This window comes from Notolepis coatsorum, assembly GCF_963971535.1.
Source record: "Notolepis coatsorum genome assembly, chromosome: 11".
NCBI lineage: Eukaryota > Metazoa > Chordata > Actinopteri > Aulopiformes > Paralepididae > Notolepis > Notolepis coatsorum.
Genome location: NC_140175.1, coordinates 54,988,290 through 55,006,781, shown reverse-complemented (window position 1 = coordinate 55,006,781; position 18,492 = coordinate 54,988,290). Strand labels below are relative to the sequence as shown.

The 18,492-nt window shown below is 38.9% G+C and overlaps 1 pseudogene across 1 annotated transcript; it reads right to left on the bottom strand.

Moving 5' to 3' along the window:
* Positions 1-5,368: 5,368 nt before the first annotated feature.
* Positions 5,369-17,940, bottom strand: LOC311236968 (myosin heavy chain, fast skeletal muscle-like; annotated as a pseudogene). Its single transcript has 32 exons — positions 17,734-17,940; positions 17,500-17,643; positions 17,246-17,402; positions 17,131-17,158; positions 16,925-17,033; positions 16,729-16,821; positions 16,578-16,641; positions 16,399-16,497; positions 16,167-16,270; positions 15,503-15,641; positions 14,039-14,157; positions 13,680-13,829; positions 13,403-13,573; positions 13,008-13,308; positions 12,724-12,794; positions 12,544-12,631; positions 12,298-12,415; positions 12,079-12,202; positions 10,978-11,114; positions 10,628-10,883; positions 10,260-10,502; positions 9,994-10,170; positions 9,176-9,321; positions 8,945-9,035; positions 7,143-7,532; positions 6,928-7,054; positions 6,717-6,835; positions 6,418-6,614; positions 6,142-6,325; positions 5,890-6,055; positions 5,651-5,775; positions 5,369-5,561 (listed from the first exon to the last, which is right to left on the bottom strand). The product of its transcript is annotated as a myosin heavy chain, fast skeletal muscle-like (transcript).
* Positions 17,941-18,492: the final 552 nt, after the last annotated feature.

Sequence of the window (18,492 nt, the reverse complement as noted above, 5' to 3'; positions counted from 1 at the left end):
CTGGAAAAAATTACACTCCACCGCATATACATTTATTTGGAATAACAAACCTTCACGAATAAAAAGATCCACCGCACAGAGAAACAAAGCCGACGGAGGTTTAGCATTTCCAGACTTTTACCACTATTTTAAAGCGTACTCTTTAAGACCACTGACAACCTGGTTTGACTCCCAAGCATCTGTATCCTGGAGAAACTTAGAAGAAAATAGCACCACATAGACTGCAGGACATAGTATACACCATATTATCAATTAAGCAATGCAAATTGAAATTTGGCCCCCTTATTACACATGTGATTCGGATATGGCGTGAAACACAAAAAGAATATTCTAACCAACATAAATGGCATAGCCATACTCCCCTATTCAATAACAATGCACTCCTTATTGGAAAACGACCTATCAGATACCCCAAATGGGAAAAGCAGGGCATACATACATTGGGAGATGTTTTCAACAAACAGGGTTTTTGTAGCTATCAAGATATACATAACAAATTTAACCTCACCAGTTCCACATATTATTTTTACGCACAGTTATTGGAATGTTTGAAGGCTCATGGAGTCCCATTAAAGATACCAATTGAGCACCACAGATATCACAAATTATTCTATGAAAGAGAGACATCGAGAGGCTTCGTATCTGATTTTTATCATCACTTACTAACGTTTTCGTATGAAATCCTTCCTCTAGACTCAGTCTGGAGGAGGGATATACCAGACATGGAAATAGATTTTGATTTGGCAAGAAGTCTGGGCAAACGTTCGAATTGCGTCACGCAACCCGGATCATCAACAAATGAATCTTAATTATATTCATAGGACATACCTGACTCCTATAAGATTGAACAGAATGGGACTTAGACAAGATTCTCTATGTTCCTTATGTACAATGGTGATGAGGGTACTTTTATGCACATGTATTGGGATTGCCCACCGGTTAAGATATTCTGGGAAGAAGTGACCCTGCAATTATCAGAATTCTTATTTCTGAACATACCTGTACACCCCTCTGTATTGCTGTTGAATGATGTTTTTCAGTTTGCAGCCCCTATACAGCTAAAGAGTCTCACAGCTGCTAAAAAGCTGATAGCATCACGATGGATTCAACCGGATAAAATGTGCCGGAAGGTATGGGTTCTTACCTATCTCGATGTGATTTATCTAGAGATATCTACAGCAAGAATTTTAGGTGTCAGTGGAACCAACATTGCAATCTGGTTAGAAGTGGTAGAGAGAATAAAGGCTAGCATATGAATTGTAGTGCCTGGTTAGAAACGAATGAAAATGGATGGATTATCCAAGTGGGGGTCCTGGGGGGGAGAGCGAGCAAGAGCATATGTATGTATTGTATTAGATAGCAAATATTAGGTATATATCTCGTAAACTACATTTATATTGATTCAAATGGAATGTATAGTCCTGTGATTTACTTTGGATGTTTACTGTTAATGCTTGTGTGTCTAATTTTATGTTATGTTTAAAAAAATTATAAAAAAATAAAATACAAAAAAAGGAGATTGTAAAGTATAAAGGTAAGCTGGGATTGTACAACTTCTAGGCACCTTTCGACCACCTGATTTGGTTTCACATGTCCTTCACAAAACAGACATGAAGACAACTGTGTAAGCATCCATCCAAATTGTCGATAGACAGCTGTCTCAATTTGGAGCAAGGATTGTCAGGGTAAATTTGGTGTATGTACTTTAGTATAGGGAAGTGCCGATGGGAACACAAAACGACTTGCTATAAAATAAACATATTCAGAAGAAATCATTAAATGAGATGTGATTTTATGTTTACTAAAATTATAATTCACTGAATCTTGAGGTGAAATGTGAATTTTAAGCATGTTTAATGTATTAATAACAATGTTTGCCGAAAGGCTTTAGAAGCCTAAGGAACATTGACATTATGATGATAGATCTATATTTTTCAGAGTGTTGCATATTTTTTGCGATTTTTAAATCAAACGTTTTCAAGTATTAACATCACTAACATGTCACAAAAGCATGTAGAATGTATATTATCATCAATACGTTAGTTTAGCAATAGGTTAAAAGTGCCAGTAGATAGTTTTAAGTTTTCGATTTTCGATCGTCTAGCCAAGCCGGAAACCGGAAATGAAAATTTTGAACCATGGGAATTGTAGTCTTTTTCCGAACTACACTTTCTGTCACATTCTGTGGTGGTTCAAAGTTCAGCGTTCTGAATGAATCATATCAACAATTGTTATGATTCGCGATAATAAGCCACAAAAGGTAACGTTTTTGACAAATATTGAAACGCAGTTAGTTTCTCCTCCCTATTGTTAGCATGTAGGAACAATTAGATCTGAAATTTGTTTCAAAATGGTTGCACTGTGGGGAAAATAAAAAAGTACACTAGATTACAGTAGATATCATTATCTGTTCTTATGCACGCATGGTGATATTAAATCCAAATTGAACTCGGGCATTTGAAAGATAATATATGTATATATATATATATATAAATGTGTAAATTGGCTATAATAAGGTAATGTATAAGCATCTATTCTATATTCAATAATAATATTTCAAATTGCATTGGTCCGGATGGGAGAATTCAGTACTGTATCTACAGAACCTTCGGTTTTATCATCTTCCCTTTATTAATTTCCTTAGATCTTTTGTACACATGATCTCAAGAGGGTACTGAACAAGATCAGTGGCAGTTTATTAGGTTTGGTCATTATTATCATGGTGTTATTCACTGTCAAAGAGATGCAAAGAAAAATCATAATTCATATTCTCCTTTGTTTCATCACAATTTAAGCAAGCCTAGTAATAGACACAATATTTCTGACACTGTGAATACATTCCCTGAGGTGCATAGATGTACCTAGATACCAAGAATATGCAAATAGCCCTTGTAGAAGTGGAGCAATATTCCATTTACCTAGGTATATATTTTATGCGGATTTTCACATCGTGTGGAACAGTGTAGTATTCAAACATTAAATTCACAACCATGCAGTTGTATCAATTAAATCTGATCTGTTACTATTGATTGATGAGATGCAGATATGTAGCAATATTGAGCAAGGCAAAGGCAAAGAAAAAACAATACAATGATTTAATGATTTGTCAAAATATACATGTTTATTCAAAAGAGCAATTTCCATCATATTGTATGATAACAAACAGGCTCAAGTGTTCTTTACTCAGCTCCTTCTTTTCCCTGGAAATGACAGACAAAGATGTTGGTTATTTAAACAATACAATAAAAGTTTTCTTTTAAATGATAATATTATTGGTTCAACTTAAGTATCTGCACTACATTATTGAATGTGATATGTATTTATTGTTTGTTATTTATATTTTATTATAGAGTTCCTTAGTTACCTTGCCCGAGTCACGGCTCTTAGCTCTCATCTTGTTGACCTGGGACTCAGCTATGTCAGCACGCTCCTCAGCCTCCTCCAGCTCATTCTGAACCTTCCTGCACTTGGACAGGTGACCATTGGCCTGCTCCTCCTGCAACATCACAGAGATAATTTAGTGTAATTTCTGAGCACAGCATCGGTCTACCTTATTCAGTATTACTATGATAAAGCATCTTATTGTTTCAAGGTGAAAGAAAAGCATTATCCTTTTGCCCTTACCGCTTCCTCAGCCGTCCTCTTGTAGGCCTTAACCTTCATCTGCAGCTTGTCGACCAGATCCTGCAGCCTGGCAACATTCTTCTTATCCTCCTCAGTCTAGGGGTAGTAGGTAAATACACAGGGGTAAGATCTTCCATGAAAGCTGTATTTGCTTAATGAGTTTGATACTTCAATTGCCAGTGGGTTTGTACCTGGTATGTGAGTTCCTTCACTCTCCTCTCATATTTGCGGACACCTTTAACAGCATCTACTCCACGCCTCTGCTCAGCTTCAACCTCTCCTTCCAGCTCACGCACCTTCAGAATTGAATGAGGTATTGAGTCAAGTTTATTCTGTTCACCAATACATATTTTGACATAATATGGCTATTATTTTATCTTACCCTGGACTCCAGTTTCTGGAGCTGCTTCTTGCCCCCCTTCATGGCCAGATTCTCAGCCTCATCCAGGCGGTGCTGCAGGTCTTTAACTGTGACCTCCAGGTTCTTCTTCATCCTCTCCAGGTGAGAGCTGGTGTCCTGCTCCTTCTTCAGCTCCTCAGCCATCATGGCAGCCTAGAAAATAAATAATTTGTGTTCACTAAAAATGTCATGAGGAAATGTCACATTGTTGTCTGAAATTAAACCAAATATTCAGTGATGGCCTTCTTAGCCATGAAGAAACTATTATATGAAATGTAAATCCACATCAATGATGGCCTTCTTGGCCATGAAGAAACTATCATATGAAATGTAAACCCACATCAGTGATGGCCTTCTTCGCCATGAAGAAACTATCATATGAAATGTAAATCTACATCAGTGATGGCCTTCTTGGCCATGAAGAAACTATTATATGAAATGTAAACCTACATCAGTGATGGCCTTCTTGGCCTTCTCCTCTGCATTCCTGGCTTCTTGAACACTGTCATCTACTTCACCCTGGACTTGGACCAGGTCAGTCTCAATCTTCTTCTTGGTGTTCAGAAGGCTGGTGTTCTAAAAGAAAAACAGATATATAAATAAGAGTTTCAATGATGGCTCAAACTTAATCCTAAGAAACAAATGACTGAAAGAAAAGTCAGATAATTAATATAATTTAGTTTATTTACCTGAGAGTGCAGCAGTCCAACACGCTCACTGGCGTCCACCAGTTCCTGCTCAGCCAGTTTGCGGCATCTTTCTGTCTGCTCCAGACCAGCTCTCAGCTCCTCGATCTCAGCCATCATGAGTCCATTTCTACGGTCAACCATGGCAGCCTGCTCCATCAGGTCTTCCTGTGCTCTGAGAGCATCATCAAGGTGTAGTTGAGCATCCTGGTGGTAAAAGATGGTGGCAGAAATGATCAGAAAAGATCAGAATGTGGCTACATCTAGTATGAGGGGCAACAGGCACTAATGTTGTTTTGAAGGGGAACACTAAAGGTGAAAGCATCATGCCATAAAGACAATGCTTTCATGCTTTTAAGCAGCTGTGGAATTGGAGCACTTTATTTACAGCATCCCATGCAAGTGGGGGACACCAACACTAATACAAACACAACTGTAAAAAACAATGAAGGATATTTAATTTCCAATTTGGATCACTGATAATTAGCATATAGAGGACTATACTGTGACAGCGTAATACAAACAAGTAACTCATCCAGTACCTTGAGCTGTCCCTGAACATTCCTCAGCGACTTCTGGGCCTCAGAAGCCTGGCGGTTGGCATGACTCAGCTGAATCTCCATCTCATTCAGGTCTCCCTCCATCTTCTTCTTGATTCTCATGGCATCATTCCTGCTCCTGACCTCAGAGTCCAGAGTGCTCTGCATTGAGTCAGTCACCCTCTGGCTGTTCCTCTTGATCTGCTCCATCTCCTCATCCTTTTCTGCCAGCTTCCTGTCAACCTCACCCTTAATCTGGTTGAGCTCCAGCTGGACACGCAGAATCTTGGACTCTTCATGTTCCAGAGTTCCCTAAAAATACATTCAAAATAAAGCCCTGGTTGACTTTTGAATGTAATATTGGATATACATACATTATTTGATTAACTTTGAACATTTACCTCAGCTTCCTCAAGGGCTGTCTGCATCTCTGATTTCTCAGTTTCTACTGTCTTCTTGGCCTTCTCCAACTCATGGATGTTCTTTCCAGTCTCACCAATCTGTTCAGTCAGGTCTGATATCTCCTCTGTAGATACCACAAAACAGGGATGATGAGAAATACTACATTGCCGCTTTCATAGCTAGTGTATTCATCTACATTTATCATGGTATTAAGGGTCTTTTTTGTTAATGGACTCACGCTGCAGGTTCTTGTTCTCGCGTTTCAGGGTCTCCAGTTGATCCAGAGCCTCCTCATAGGAGTTCTTAATCTTGAACAGTTCAGTGCTGAGAGAACGAGCCTCTTTCTGAGCTCCCTCCAGCTCTGCCTGGCCCTCCTCGAACTTCTGTTTCCACTCAGCCAGGACCTGCAAAGTAATTTAAAGAAATGTAACTTAGTCTTTGAAGAATTCTTAATAAATGTCCTTAGTTAAAGTAATGAATATCAATGTACCTTGTCAAAGTTCCTCTGCTTTTTGTCAAGGTTGGCAGCCAGACCATTGGCCCTCTCCACATCAATCATGAGGTCCTCCACCTCACCCTGGAGTCTCTGTTTGGTCTTCTCAAGAGAGGCACACTTGGAGTTCACAGCCTCAATCTGCTCCTCAGCCTCCTGAAGGCGCTGGGCCAGCTTTTTCCTGGTGAACAGTTATTAAATGTAACAATGTTATGAAATGTAATTAATTATGTTTGTTGAGATGTACAGTAAAAAATAACAATATTGACTTACTTTGCCTCCTCAAGCTCCTCTGTGCGCTGGATAGCATCAGTTTCATACTTGGCCCTCCACTGGGCCACCTCACTGTTGGCCTTGGACATTCCACGCTGCAGCTCAGCCTTGGCCTCCTGCTCCTCCTCAAACTGCTCCCTCAGAAGGTCACAGTCATGGCGGGCTGATTGAACACCATGGGCAAGGGCATTCTTAGCCTAAAAAGGTTATTGAAATAAGTACACTTACATTAGAGACAATAATAATAATAAAAAAAGAAGACATTTAAGAAATCACTACTACTAGAAGATTTTCTTCACCTTAACCTCCTCCTCAATCTGCCTCTTCAGCTCATCAATCTGCTGAGTGAAGGCCTGCTTGCCTCTGGTCAGCTGGGAGACAAGGGCTTCTTTCTCCTCAAGCTGACGACCAAACTCACCTTTTGAAATAGAGATTTTTTTTTAGACATGTTGGATCAAAAAGAATAAGACAAGATGAACACAAAAACGTATTTTTTATTGTAAAACTTACCATTCTCAGTCAGGAGTCTTGCTCTCTGAGTGCCGACATCATTTATCTGGCGCACATTCTCATCACTTTTGGCCTTCAGTTCACTAAGTTGGTCCTCAAGGGTGCGGCACATCTTCTCAAGATTTCCCTGTTAATTAACATTGAATCGGTTGAGTACTTTTTTCATGTGACTTGTGTTCTGCACATGAATGTATGTACTGTGTAGATTAGTATACCTTGGCCTTAGCAACAGCTTCCATGTTGCTGGAGAGGTCATCAATCTCCATCTTGTATTCACTCTTCTCCTTCTCCAGCTTCTGCTTGACACGCTGGAGGTTGTCGATCTGCTCTCCCAGCTCTGCAACACTGTCAGCCTGCTTTTTGCGGAGAGCAGCAGCGGTGGCTTCATGCTGCAGGGTGGACTCCTCAAGGTCACGACGCAGCTTCTGGAACTCAGCCTCACGCTTCTTGTTCATCTCAATCTGAGAAGCAGTGGCTCCACCAGCCTCCTCAAGCCTCTCACTGATCTCCTCCAGTTCCCTGGAGAGGTCAGCTCTCTGCTTCTCAACCTTGGCACGAGCAGCACGTTCAGCCTCAATCTCTTCCTCCAGCTCTTCAATGCGGGCCTTTAAAATGAATAAAATGCAATGAATGCAAGCAATTCATACATTTGACAATAAGTTCATTCAAGGAAAATAAAGGAGCAGTCAGGTATGACACACTTTAATGTCATGCATTTCGCTCTTCACAAAGGGCATTTAAACTGTGTAACTACAAGTCAATTTTAATACAATCACTAATCAAATAATATAAATTCCACAGAAACCTGGATAATATGGATTTGTTTACTTTTAGCTAGCAATATTTCAGTTTTCCTGGCAACACCTGAAGACCTGACTAATGTGTGGAACACAATTTGTCATAAAGATTTGATTCCTATGCAATGGAAAAACATTTTACTATTCATGTTCCAGAAAATAACTACACATTTATCAATGACCTAGTAACTAATGCTTTCATAATCCCCAGTCTGCAATACTTTATATTAATGATATGTGCAATGTAGCTGAACTGTTAAAGTTTGTTATTTTTGCAGACGATACAAATTTATATTGCTCAGGAAGTAATTTAAAGGAACTTTTGTTTGATATTGAAAGAGAGTTTGAAATTCTCAAAACTTGGTTTGATGTTAATAAATTGTCTCTCAATATTAAGAAAACAAAATGTATGGTTTTTGGTAATCGAAAAGAAATAGAGGGGGATATAGAGTAAAAGATTATGTGATGTAAAAATAGAAAGAGTTTCTGAGATAAAATGTCTAGGGGTAGTTATTGACCAGAAATTAACATGGAAACAACATGTTAAAAGGAGGTGTATTTCTATTATTGGGGTTAACTTGTGGAACAATGCTGATAAACAGTTAAGAATGAGTCATTAGCTTTTGGCTTTTAAGAAAATGGTTTGTAAAGCTATTTTTGAAAACTACTAAAAGGTGAATAATACTGTTTTTTGCTATTTTCTTTTTGAATACTGTTTTGGAGTCTTAATTTAGTTAAGAATATAGGACAGGCATGTATAAGCATTATGCTCCAGTCTGTACCTTTTCAGTCACTGTAAAACCAAATATTTTTAAATGAGTGTGCATATTGTATTGTGTGAGATGAGACTGAATAAACTACTACTACTACTACTACTACTACTACTACTACTACTACTACTACTACTACTACTACTACTACTACTACTACTACTACCATTATTTCCATAGCGATTTTGCACTGGAACTTAGCTACCACATCATAGCAAAATGATTAGCATCAACACTGTTGTATGGTAATAATAAAGTATCTTGTATCTTGCATAGCCTTAGATTGTGATGCTCTGTTGTTACTGAGTGTAATTTCAAGTTAATTATAATTGAAAATCAATCAAACTACTTGATGCCACTAGTTTGATGGATTCAAGGAATAAATTCTCACCTCAGCCAATCAGAATCGGATGTTTTAGCTAAGATGTACCAAATAGTCAAAATACTCACCAGCAGCTCCTTGATCTTCTTCTGAAGCTGAGCACCCAGGGACTGCTCATCCTCAATCTTGCTAAGCAACTGCGAAGTTTCAAAGTCCTTCCTATATGATTCACACAAAAAACAGTATTGTCATATTTCTCATATCCACCTCATCTTCACACACATTCAAGATTCAAGACATGGTATATTATGTCATGCATGAGAAAATATACAGTATATAAGTGAAACACTATATCATACTTCTTGAGTTTCTCGTCAGACTGCTGCTTGTCATTCTCCAGATCCATGATGGATTCTTGAGCCAGTTTCAGGTCACCTTCAAGCTTCCTCTTGGTTCTCTCAAGGTCCATGCGGAGCTTCTTCTCTTGCTCCAGAGAACCTTCAAGCTGTGGATTTAAGTTTAGAAATTGGTCAACAATATGATTTTTAGATGCAAAATGTCACACCTTAAAACTGATTGACACAAGAATTTGTGCACATTCAGCTACCTTAATCTACAACTTCAACAGTGGGACCACCCATATCTGCCATATAGCATTTTAGGAAAATAGCTTTTTCTCCCAACTCCTTCAGCCTGACTATTCGCTTGATTCTCACAACACTTGCTGTGTGGCATCTAGAGCATAGCTTCTTGAAATGTGTAATTCTGAAAGTGTCTAGTTCTTTCCATATGTTGGCTACACCTAATCAAATTTGGAAAAAGGCATCGTATGTCTTACATTTTGGTGTGGCAATTTCTCATTGATTACCCAGATGGTGGCGCTATTATAAAAAGCCCAAATGTTCAACGTTGAAAAGCAATGACTTGTACACTACAAGTCCCTTACTCCATTCAACATGAGACTTTGTACACATATCCAGCTATCCTAGTCTACATTGTAGACTCTACAACACTGGTCTTCCAACTACATGATTGCATAAAGAGAATGGATACAGTGCTCAGGTTAAAGCACATACATTTTCTGTAAATGTAACATTTCCTGAAGACAAATTGGTCGCAACTCATCTCAAATGTCCTGCTTGTTTTCTTCCACATTTTGGTAGAACTCATAACTCACATCATCCACTTGCTGCTCAAGCTTGGTCTTGGCCTTGGTCAGAGTGTTGACTTTGTCTTCCTCTGCCTGCAGGTCATCAAGAGTCTGCTGATGTGCCTCTTGGAGGGCTTTCTTCTCTTTTGTCAGCTTACCAATGCTCTCATCCTGAGAGGTCATCTCCTCAGTCAGATTCTTCACCTGAATAAGGAAACAAATCATGTTATCATAAATGAATGATCATCTTGTTACTGTTTGATAATTTAGCCAGAGAGAATACTTATATGAACCTTGTTCTCAGTGGCATGTTTCTCCTTCTCCACTTTGGCCAAGGTGAGCTCCAGGTCATCAATGTCCTTCTTGAGCTCAGAGCATTCGTCCTCCAGTTTCCTCTTCTTGGCAGTCAGCTCACCATTCATTTCCTCCTCATCTTCCAGTCTCTCAGTTGTCTCTTTGAGTTTGGCCTCAAGCTGGATCTTACTCTTGATAAGTCCCTCACATCTCTCCTCAGCATCTGACAGATTATCTGATTCCTAGGGCACAATAATAATATTAGTTTCTAGATGACAAAAATGGAGAAAAGAGAGAAATGTGTCAACAGTAATCTCATAATTTAGATGATATATCAACAGTTTCTAGACAGTTGCAGTCTACTTACAGATGCTGCTAGCAGCGACAGATCATTCTTCTCTTGGAGAAGAGACACCAGCTTCACCTCCAGCTCCTTCTTCTTAGCCAGAGCAGTGGCCAGGTCTGTCTTCATCTTCTCATAGTTCTCCTTCATGTTAGACAGCTCCTTCTCAGTCTCAGCAGTCTTCAGAAGAGGCTTGATCTTGAAGTAAACCTTCATCCATGGCCAGTGTTTGACATTCACGAATGAGCGGATGTTGTATTGGATAGTATAAACAGCATCCCTGTGAATAAAGAGTTATTGTTATTTAATAAACGCATGTTAGCATGTTTTTTTAACATAACAATGTATTTAGAATGTGGCTGTTTTCAACTTGCCTTGTCGCTATCATCTTCACAAACTCCCTCCTCATAAGGAAACCACGGCTAAGAGACTGTGTCATTCCGACCAGACTAGCCAGCTTCGCATCTCTCATCTCCTCAAGGACACCCAGCAGACCAGCTTTGAAGAACACCTGAATAAGAGACAAGATAAATGACATATTCATATATGACTTTGTTGGTTTTTATTCATGGGATAATGTCAGCATTTTTTAAGAAAAATCAGGCATTGGTTTTTCAAAGATGTCATTATCACTGAAACAGCTATCATGTGATTAATTTCCCTACCTACTAGATACCATTCACTTCTATGCATCTCCAACAATGTCAAAATCAAACTTCATAGAATCCAACACTTTCACACCCTAAAAAAAAATCTTGACCCTTCTTTCTCTCCTTCACGTGAAGTTAAATCTACTCTACTACTAGAAATGAAAGAGAAACTTAAGCTGCTCTATAATACTGCAAAATACTCACACACTTTAAGTGTATAATGTTGTCTGACTAGGACTAGGTGATAACACTTTTTATTTGATTAATGTGGGCAATGATATGCAAAAATATATTAGAATTATTTATATATATATATATAATTTTTATTTTGAAAAATAAATTGTTAAAGAAAAGGCCAAAAAAAGACGGCTATATGAAAAGCGCTATATGATTGCAGTCCAGTCATAGACATGAAGTAAATTGCCATGCCTGTGAGCCGAAACTAGGGGCAGAGTGGCTGACAGTCAGTGACTGAGTGACTAGTTACAATGCCTATGAGGTGCTTTGCATCTAAAAAGCCACTGTTTTGATATTGAAAAGTATTTCCAAAAGAAAGTTGAGCCTTTTTGAAACCATTCAGAATGTCTTTACTGGATGAATGTATAGCAAATATACTATGGCTTTGTGCTTGTGAACACCATTGATTCCACTATTCAGAGTTCCATAATAAAGGAAGGGAAATGAAACTGCTAACAATTAAAGAACATTCTGGCAATTATCTGGTTATTATATTATATACTGGACACCCTCCAGACAGTCAATATTGAGACTTCTCTCAGGCCATGATATCAAATGAAGTCAATCAACATTTTGTATTTTATGTACCTTGGTGTGCCCAAACTTGTAGTCTTCGTGTTCCACATCAATTGACCCAAGTAGCTTCTCAGAGGCCTTCTTGTTGTCCATGAACTGACCATCAGGGATGACACTGGCATTCAGTACTTTGTACCTTTTGTGAAAGAGTTCATGGAGTTATATTCATGCATTCATGTTCAGCACTTAGATAGTTGTAAGTTTCAAAGTTTGTTGAAAGTTAATGGATACCTCTGCTTAAAGTCAGCATAGAGGATTCTGCTGGGGAATCCCTTTCTGCAGATTCTGATACCCTCCAGTACACCATTACACCTCAGCTGGTGGATAACCAGGAAGTTCTGCATCAGCCCTACAGAGAAGATTTTTTTCACGATTATTACGACAATGTAATGACTCATTACCACTGCGCTACACTAAATCACTAAAGCACCATCATAATAAGATACGTATAGAACATTATGTTAACTGTCAGTGTACCTGGAGTTTTTGACTCATTGGGAATCAGGCAACGCACAAAGTGAGGATGGGTGGCCCTCAAGTTGGTCATCAGCTTGCCCAAGTTCTCCTGTAGATATCAAAACCAAAACCAAATATTATTCATGAAAAGCAATTATTTGTATTTAATTCCAAAAAGTCAGGGTTGTTGTTACATCTTACCCTGAACTGGGAGGACACAGTCTGCATGGAACCACCCTTCTTCTTGCCTCCCTTCTTTGCGCCACCAGCCTCTATTGATTTGATAATACATCATCAGTTTATAGATTCAACATTATTATCTAAATCTCATTATGCTGGACATTTATGTTGGACAATGTAATTTAATTGATAGTATTGAAAATACATTTTGTATGACAGAGGATACTTAAAAGTTGAGATAATCAACTCAACTCATCACTTGTATTGTAATCACACTTAAAAGTAAATTTCTCATAATGATGTACCTTCAACTACAGCAGGATACAGTACAGGCAGCAGTTTAACGGAAGACTTCTGGTAAAGCTGCATCACCGAATCGTTCAGTGGATCCTTGTTCTTGTCCAGCCATCCAGTGACGTTGTAATCCACAGTTCCAGCATAGTGGACCATGGAGAAGTGGGCCTCAGCCTTGCCCTTACCGGGTTTAGGCTTCTCAAATGCTTTGTTCTTGCCCATATGTTGGTCATACAGCTTGTTCTTGAAGCTCATGTCAGACGCCTTGGGGAACATGCACTCCTCTTCAAGGATGGAGAAGATGCCCATGGGCTATATAAAAGTGGAAAAGAGATATACAGATCATTTAGACACACCTTGTGGCATTCTAAGCAATATTTTAATAAGTCACAACGTTATGGTGTACCTTCTCAATGAGCTCAATGCAGGCAGCCAAGTCCATGCCGAAGTCAATGAACTCCCAGATAATACCCTCCTTCTTGTACTCCTCTTGCTCCAGGACAAACATGGTGTGGTTGAAGAACTGTTGCAGTTTCTCATTGGTGAAGTTGATGCAAAGCTGCTCCATGCTGTTGTACTGTCAGTGGGGGAAAATATATATTAGCCTAATCTCCTACATTACTTGAGGACATGTCTTTCCATGAAATTAGGCTATCCATATATTGCTATAATTGCATACTTACATTAAAGATCTCAAAACCAGCTATGTCCAGCACACCAATGTAAGACGATCTTGGCATCTTGGTGTCCAGCTGCTGGTTGATACGGATGACCATCCACAAGAACATCCTCTCATAGATGGACTTGGCCAGAGCCATAACAGAGTTATTGACCTGAAAAAAGTGATTTGATTGAATTCAAATGCATGTATATACATACATTAGCACTCCAATGCTGTCAGTCTCCCACTTGCATACACTCTCCAAAATGTTACTTTGGAAATTCTGTTAATAGTGTATACAGGAAAATGTGAAGCAACATATTTGCTGTGACCTGTGTGTGAAATACATAGAAGGGGAAGGATGTAATGTATCTTGCTCACCTGAGGCACAGTCTGTCCCTTGGTGACGTACTCATTTCCAACCTTCACTTTGGGGTAGCACAGACCCTTCAGCATGTCAGCAGAGTTCAGGCCCATTAGGTAGGCGATTTTGTCAGCCTCTGAAAATATGTATAAAACGCATTCAGGAGAAATATCCAGGAATATTGGATTCACGATTCATGCCATGGAGTCACATTAGCATAGCAAAGATACAGCATAATGCCATATAGTCACACTAGCATAGCAAAGAGACAACATAATGACAGAGTTACACAACCATAGCCAAGAGACAGTATAATGCCATAGGGGTACACTAGCATAGTAAAGAGACAGCATACTGCCATAGGGGTACACTAGCATAGCAAAGAGACAGCATGATGCCATAGAGTTACACTAGCATAGTAAATAGACAGCATACTGCCATAGAGTTACACTAGCATAGTAAAGAGACAGCATACTGCCATAGGGGTACACTAGAATAGCAAAGAGACAGCATAATGCCATATAGTTACACTAGCATAGTAAAGTGACAGCATAATGCCATAGAGTTACACTATTATAGTAAAGAGACAGCATAATGCCTATGGTTCAGCATAGCAAAGAGACAGCATGATGCCATAGAGTCACACTAGCGTAACAAAGATGGAATATAATACTTGCACAAAAACAGAGCCCAAGGCAAATGTGCCTGTGTGAAAGTCAGGATTCTGCATGATACTTGCACAAACGATCATACTGTATATTGTTATTTGGGAACAAGATCAAAAAAGATTACCACAATCGATTGTGAATGTATGTTTTTGAGGTGTAAGCAGCATCCTCCAATCTGAACCCATTCATCATGACCAGGCTGAACACGTTCCCTCGACTTAACAGAGTGTGATTTTGTATCTTGTCTCTTGTAGTGTATGTATTCCATTGGATACGGCTAATTCTAAAAAGTTTGTAAATGTTTCCTTCCTTTTATTAAACTATAGTTTTTCCTCTTGGGGGAGGAAAATGTAGGAGCAAAATGTTTGCTTCTTGCGTGGATGTAGCCAAGGGAACAGATTTACAATATTAAGTCAACCTGATAGAAAGCATGGTTTGTGTTTCAGTCGAACATATAATATAAACATAATACTGTGAGTCCAAAAAGAAGATTTATCATGAGTTTTGAAGGTCTAAACTCTAAAACTAAAGCCTAATTGGACTGATACTGAATTAAGTCCACAGAGAAGCTGCAGTGGTGGGGTACGTTTCTCAAAACTAAATCTATCAGTGAGATTTTGTGATGCATGATTATAAATGATGGGAAGCCCCCGTATAGGCCCATCTGGGTCTTGTGCCTCTACTCAGCACCTTATACACTTTCTGTCATGGTCAATGTTTTGATTTTTTACTGTTTTGCTGAAATGGTGCGAAATAAAGAAAGCAACATAAGGGCTGGTTTGAAAAATAGTGAACCTATCTTTTAATACTCACCCTCTGTGCCATCAGGCTCAGCCTGCTCCTCACGCTGCTTCTGCTTGAACTTCAAGTTGCCATGGTGAAGCACAGCACCAGTCAGCTTCCAGATATAATTCTTCTCCTCAGCATTGAAGCCCAGAATGTCAATGGCTTCCTGTATGAAAATAAGTTGAAATAAGTAAAAGAAAAAAATATATAAGAAAATGCAGAAAAGTCACCAAGAGCTTTAATGTGGACCAGGGGGTTAAAAGCACACTTGTAGAGCAAGGAAAGCTGGATATGTCAGTAACGTTTCTTGTCAATTAGAATTGTGGTGTAGAAATGAAGGCCTTCTAAATTTGAGCTTCATAGTGCTTCCTTCAGGCCAACTAGGTTTTTTATTTAAATGTTTTGGATAAGTGGTTAAGCAATCATTGCTGTTGCTTTAATGCAATGTATTGTCTTGCATGAATGCATGCTAACTACTTACTTCCAAGATGGTTCTTCTGTGTAACAAACCATTTGGCGGGTCAGGTAAATTCTAAGTAACGTGTCTCTATCATTTACCATCTTATGGCAATTTGAGAAATTGCATACTGTATGTAATGTAATTATTCTTAAATCAACATTTAAACATATCAATAATAATATAATGAGATGGAACATCTGTGTAAAAAGGTAGATTATACACATCACTCACATCAGTGGCATCCAGTTCATCGTTGTCATTAATGCTGGCCACAGTGATCTGACCCTGACTGCACATGGGGAAGTCATAGGGGTTGTTGGTGATGAGAGTCATTTCTGGAAGCACATAGAATCAAATGAGTTAGACAGGATCTGCTTCCGTCCATTGATTATGGACCATTGTTGTTAACAGTTAAGATTAGTTATAATAGTTGGTTGGTTGGTTAATCAGTTATTCAGCTCACCAATCAGCTCAGGCTTGTGGTTGGTCATCATCTGGTAGAAGATGTGGTAGCCTCTCTCATCTGGAAGCTGGAAGGTCACTCTGGACTTCTCCAGCAGATCTATGAGGTTTGGTCATAATTAATATCTAGCCTACTAATAATATCACTTGTTTAATTTTGTATGTGAATGTTATACTTACATGTTTCAATATCAGCACTGGACAGTTTGCCAGTTGGGAGGAAGTGGATTCTGATGAATTTACCCTTTTCAGAAGAACACAACAGTGTTATTATTGTGTAACCAAGTAATGCCCAAGTGATATTTGATAGAACATTTTATATTCAACTTACAAAGCGAGAGGAGTTGTCATTCCTCACGGTCTTTGCGTTACCATAACTCTCCAGCAAGGGATTGGCTGCAATTATCTGATCCTCCAGTGAGCCCTATAATTACATTTTCACATTTTAACGATCATATCAGTAAATGTACACTCTTTGTTACAATTTCTGTGGTTTAAATTTTCAGTATATCCTCCCAGTATTTTACCTGGATCTTTGATTCTTTCTTCTTCTCTCCACCAGGACCCACTGCAATTGTGGCAAAGTACTGGATGACACGCTTTGTGTTCACAGTCTTTCCGGCACCAGATTCTCCACTGTGTATAGATAATTGAATTAAGAGAAACTCACAAACTAATTTCAATAATTTTGATTATATTGATATTTTTGATGAACAATAGATGAGAAACTTACGTGATAAGAACAGACTGGTTCTCCCTATCTGTGAAAGGTATAGCAAAGAAATTTATTATCTGTTTAACCAAAACTAAACATAATAATTCATAGGATTTTCTTGACCAGGACATACCAGTAAGCATGTTCTGAAAGGCATTATCAGAGACAGAGAAGATGTGGGGTGGGGCCTCCATACGCTTCTTGCCTCTGTAGGCATTTACAACCTCCGTGTCGTACACTGGGAGCCACTTGTAGGGGTTCACAGTGGCACAGAACAGCCCAGAGTAGGTCTGAAGGGGAATAGAGATTCAGAAAAATTTACAGTAGGCTACCTTAACGGTCATTATTTAATATTGCACCTTTTATTCATATTTGAGAATATCTTACGTAGATCATCCATGCGGCATAACGCTCTTTGAGGTTATACAACACAGAGGCTTCATTGAGATGGGTCATCATGGCCATGTCCTCAATTTTGTCATACTTGGGAGGGTTCATAGGGGTAACATCATCCTCCTTAACGGTTTTCTCCTGAAATACAAAAACACAATTTCAGTTTACCGACTCATCTGCAAGTTATATTGCTTTAAATTCTGTATGAAACACTTCAGCCTACTTTACCTCCTGAGTGTCATGCACTTTGACAGTGACTTTGCCACCGTCTTTTTTCAGGATGGTACATTTGAGGTACAGCTCCTTAGCATCAGCCACGTAAGCAGCAGACTTGGCATCAAAGGGTGTGGTCTGAGCCGCAAGCCTCTCTGCCTCTGGCTTACGAAGGTATATGGAGGCCTTGCCATACACGGCCATCTCCGCATCCGTACTCATGGTGGCGGCTTCATGTTGACAGTCAAAAATTATTTGTATATTAAGGTGGGTGCGAGCACAACTCAAACTTTTTCAAACAGTCTCTTACCGGGTGCATGGTCTTGAAGAGTACAACAATAGAAGGAACTATACCAGCACTCAGAAAATTACCCCATTGAAATTTGGTGGATGGGCAGCAAACTAACAAACCGGCTGTTCATGCTGCCCATGCAATACATGTATTATAAAGACATTTACCGTGAGTGCTGGTTGTTTACTTTTTGTCATTTATCTGACGCTTTTATCCAAAGCGATTTACAAGTTCTGTACGACAAGTCAGCAGGAAGGGTACAATTCTTTCAGCTGAGTAACAATGTTCGTCAAACAGTGCTGAAACTTGGGTGCTGCAGTATTGAGTGCATAGTAGTAAAGACATATTAGTATTAAGAGTGCATGGTAGTATAGAACAGTAAGAAAGTTAGTGTATTCTTTAAAAAATATATATAATTCTTTTTATTATGGAAGTTGAACCAAAACTAAATTCACCCTCAACTGGTGTAAATATTACAGAAG